The sequence below is a fragment of the Macrobrachium nipponense genome, chromosome 5 (genome assembly GCF_015104395.2).
Source record: "Macrobrachium nipponense isolate FS-2020 chromosome 5, ASM1510439v2, whole genome shotgun sequence".
NCBI classification, from domain to species: Eukaryota; Metazoa; Arthropoda; class Malacostraca; order Decapoda; family Palaemonidae; genus Macrobrachium; species Macrobrachium nipponense.
Genome location: NC_061107.1, coordinates 22,313,384 through 22,318,383, shown reverse-complemented (window position 1 = coordinate 22,318,383; position 5,000 = coordinate 22,313,384). Strand labels below are relative to the sequence as shown.

Sequence of the window (5,000 nt, the reverse complement as noted above, 5' to 3'; positions counted from 1 at the left end):
TATTTGTATTTAGTTAACAATGAACATATTGATAATTTATGTACATATATTTATGAAACTTTTAATTATCCTATATATATAATATAAATATTATATATATAATATATATATATATATATATATATAATATATATGTATATATATACATACATACACACACACATATATATGCACACACACACACACACACACACGTGTTTGTGTGCACAGAAAAAATTATTGTAAAGTAGAAAATTTCCAAATATTATATACTGTTCAGAATAGCACCTTCAACAATGCACTGCTTAATCAAAAACAGGTAGGAGAAATGTAACTTTGAAAAAAAAAAAAAAACTGGAGGTGAGCTACTTGCAGTTATTAATTGACCCCACCCCCCCCCACAAAAAAAAAAAAAATAAAGGCAGCTGTGTGCGCCTGCAAATTCTGTTTAATCCGTTTCGATTACTTCACTCTAGCAACAGCAACAAAATAAATAATAATAATAATAATAATAATAATAATAATAATAAATAATAATAATAATAATAATAACAACAACACCATGAACCACACTTTCATTAGTTCTTATTTTGAAGTCGTTCCGTCCCACCGGATGTGATATAATAATTCGCGTTACTGATGGATATAAAACCTTTTACAAGGTATCACCGAAATGGCTTCGAATACGCGTCCATATTCCAGCAATCACGCACAAATCTCAGTAGTCATTACTTAGGTGAAACATACCATGAACTGCTATTTCTATAAATTCTTATCGAAGGTGAATCGTGAGATGGCAATGAAGGATACCAATATAGTGTATATATATATATATATATATATAGTATATATATATATATATATATATATATATATATATATATTATATATATATATATATATATATATATATATATATATATATATATATATGTGTGTGTGTGTGTGTGTGTGTGTGTGTGTGTGTGTGTGTGTGTGTGTAAAAGAATAAAGTTAAAAATATGACGTAAAATTCATTTTCTTTCAGGGACTCAGAACGAATACATAACTTCCGAAATTCCAAGGCATTGAAAAGGAATCTACTTCCGAAGAAAGGACGCGTCTCTAAGACGAAAGGAAAAAATGGACTTCTACAGACTATTAACGGTAAGAAGCCCTCCTGTTCTTATTAATATACTGGTCAAGGAAGCAGTGATGAGCACCTTGATACATTACAAGTGTCTAATTTATCTATCATGTTCTCTGTTTTTTCTGTGGTGATGGATACGTATCAATAACTGCTAATATATATCATACATTCGATTCTTAAAAAATACAAGCGAATGTTATTTAATTGGCAAGGAGAAAGAATCTGTAACTGCTTATATGTAGCATGCATTTGAATCTTGAAAAATGCAAATGAAATTTATTTAACTTGGAAGATAGAAAGATTCATTACCTGCTATTGTTTATCACACATACGATTCATGAAATACAAATGTATGCTATTTACTGTGTCAGAGAGAACGACAATCTTTGTCATCATAAACCAACATCATAAATGATAAACTCGCAAATAGCAAATAAATAAACAAATCTGGAAGGGTAAAACTGTGAAAGTCAGCAACCAGTCAATCAGGTCAAGCACTTTAAGAGGCGACACTGTGTATGCTTTCGATATCTTTCCCGCTCATTCAAGAGGAGTGGTTGGATTTCCTGGGCAAATTCGAAGATGATGGAAGAAAGTCGAGAGATGTTTAGCTTGAAAAGCGAGACGGTGAGGGTAAGGAATCGAAGAAAATAAAAAAATTTTAAAAATACAAAATAAACTGGAAAACATACAGGATTTTTTTTATTTGATCGAAGGGCGAAAGTAAAGTGGAACTCGCTCTTGAAGGAAAACTGAACGAAGTCCTGTGGGAAAATAGACAATTTCTGGAAAACTATAAAGTTTATATTTAAATTAAGCAAGTAGAAAATACGCCGAAGTTTCTTTGGGGGAAATCGAGTGTTCTGTACAGCATATAATGCTGTATGAATCTCTCAGTCCCGGCACATGAAACTCTCAGCCGCGGCCCATGAAACTTTCAGCCATGGCCCGGTGGTGGCCTGTGTTGTTGGTGCCTAAAAAATCTGCCAGACGCATGATGATGGCTAACTTTAAATCTAAATAAGATAAAAATTACTGAGGCTGGAGGGATGCAATTTAGTAGTTTTTAAGATCTGAGGCCGGACAGAAAAAGCGCGAACGGACAAACAAGTCACCTAAATAGTTTTTAGCCACCAGGTTCTCAGCAAGTCTTTCAGGAATAGGTTGCTGGCAAACAACAAGCAAAATGTCAATTGGCTAACTGCGATCAGAAGACCATCGAAATACCAAACAAACCGCTGAAGTTTATGGGTGATGGCCAAAGAAAATTACAATTTTCTGAATTTGAAGAAAGTTAATGGTCGTGGCAATGTAGTGGAAGAGGTCTTTGTGACAGGGAATTTAAGTGAGGAAAATATTTCCTAAATTTCATATTCACAAAAGACTTCCTGTAGCATTGGGGCTCAGTGATGCTTTTATGCATTTAACGTAAATTAGTTCTAAGGTTACAGAGAAAATCTCAACATAATTATAGCAGTCCGGACCTCAGTGAGTCAGTCATTTTCTATTTGACCGCCAGGTGAGTCAACAATCGTGCGCTCACTCGGTTGTGACTGAAGGTTTCCAAGTGTCACGATGACTGGACCTGAACACAAGACCTTTGACAAGGTCGATTAAGGATTACCTTTTAACGGCTTTCTTGGCCATTGTTTTGACCGTCTGGTATTTCGAAGGGGATTTCCTCCCATACCACAGAATAATAAGCTTGACTGTTTTCCAATTTTTTAAGATTTTTGAACAAAACTTATGGAATCTACATTCGTCTAGTACCCTAGCAATTCTCTCTCTCTCTCTCTCTCTCTCTCTCTCTCTCTCTCTCTCTCTCTCTCTCTGGGTATGGCACCTAATTCATGCAAAATAAATATTGCGAATTCCGCAGATATATAAAACACACGTACACCAACTGACATATACATACATACCCTTTAAATCTTGGGATTTTTGATATGCAGAAAAGAAGAAATCTATAATAGCTGACTTACTTAGGGAGAGAATGGTGGATATTTTAGTACTGAGTGCGACAAAGGGGATGTGTGTGTTTGTGTGTGTGCAGTAGTAAGGACAAATACTGCTTGTGTAGGGACTATAACTGAAAGGCGTTGACGTAAGGATGTTTAGCACTGCCAGAGTCATGAAGTCTGCAGTGGAGGTGTTAAGAAGTATATCTTAGTTTAACCAGACCACTGAGCCGATTAACAGCTCTCCTAGGGCTGGCCCGAAGGAGTAGATATTTTTACGTGGTTAGGAACCAATTGGTCACCTAGCAACGGGACCTACAGCTTATTGTGGGATCCGAACCACATTATATCAAGAAATGAATTTCTATCACCAGAAATAAATTCCTCTGATTCCGCGTTGGCCGGGCCGAGAATCGAACTTCGGCCCACCAGATTGGTAGCCGAGCGCGAAAACCACTCGTCCAACGAGGTACTCGTGGAGGTGTTAAATCAACAGATGCGTCCATTCGATAACTGTATGGGTGAGATAAAGTATAGCGTGAGGAAAATTTGCTACCTTGAGTGTATATGTGAGAATAAAAATGCATGTTTAGAAATGCTATCCGGCTTGAATGCAGTCGTGGGTCGACTGTGAAAGGTACAGTAGGAGCTCCAGGTACTAATGATAAAACTACTGTTTAGTTGATGATTAAGTAGATAATATTTTGGGAGATTTTTGCAAAAGAGGTTCATCCACTATTCTGCAGTGTAACTTTAAATATATGTAAATATATATATATATATATATATATATATATATATATATATATATATATATATATATATATATATATATATATATATATATATATATGTGTGTGGTGTGTGTGTGTGTGTGTGTGTGTGTGTGTGTGTGTGCGAATGACCGCCTCACATTCACATGGATACAAGCGAACACGAAACCGCAATATCTTGTTATGAAAAGAAAAAAATTCTTTTGCCCTTTATTTCCACTGCACAATTCTATCTATAGCCCAAACGAACAGCAAAAGCTTTTTAAAACCTCAGCTCAGCTCAGCCCCGCCTCTCTCTCTCTCTCTCTCTCTCTCTCTCTCTCTCTCTCTCTCTCTCTCTCTCTCTCTCTCCCCGTGCCGTCCAAAAGGTCAATGCTGATATTCATTTACGAGTTGATTTTTTCTTATATATTCACAAACGAAAATTCATTAACTGAACTAGTTCGTGGTAGAATTTTTGTAAGTTGCTACATCTGAAGCTTTTGAAGAATAATCTGGTTAACCTACTCCAAATACTGTCTTTTTTTCGCGTTTTCATGGGTCACGTATTAAAAAAATATAAAAGAAATTCATAACGGCAGTGAAAAACATCTATATCAATTAAGACACACGAGAGGATAGTTGATTCTGTAATGCAAATACATAGCGAGATTTAGGATGAAGGCAAAAGTTACCCTTCCATCCTGACAGGAAGGGATGAGGAGCTGAAATCTGTCCTGAATACAAAATACTAAATGCCATTTTTCCTGTAGCACATTACATCAACGGCAATCTTTCATTGTAACAATTTTTATCGAAGTTTCTGCTCCTGGGTTTTGTAGATTGTGCTGATGCAGTGATGAAAAAAAATTTAGTATAATCTAAAATGAAATACTGTAAGTATCGTATATAAAGTCCAGAATTTTTCGTATACTTTCCCAAAATGTTTCTGAATAAATTCTAAACAACGAGAGGGCATTTTGAAAGTTGGTTTCCGAACACTGGAAAAAATTTTCGAAACTTCTTTCGTTTCTTGTGCTTTCTTTGTTTGAAGGAATATTCTAACTAAAGATATCTCATAACTGAATATGATGGAGAAAATATGAATTATATAATGTTCCACTTACGATTGTCATATGGTTGCTCCGTTCAATGGAAGCAAAATTAGAATTATTTTTTTAA

The 5,000-nt window shown here is 35.2% G+C and overlaps 1 long non-coding RNA gene across 2 annotated transcripts in view; it reads left to right on the top strand.

The window, feature by feature from the left end:
* Nucleotides 1–5,000, top strand: part of LOC135215971 (uncharacterized) — a 69,531-nt gene that overhangs the window by 1,724 nt on the left and 62,807 nt on the right. For both annotated transcript variants that reach the window (XR_010314773.1, XR_010314772.1), the window contains exon 2: nucleotides 1,007–1,125. This is a non-coding gene — a long non-coding RNA (uncharacterized LOC135215971). The remainder of the gene's footprint in view (nucleotides 1–1,006; nucleotides 1,126–5,000) is intronic.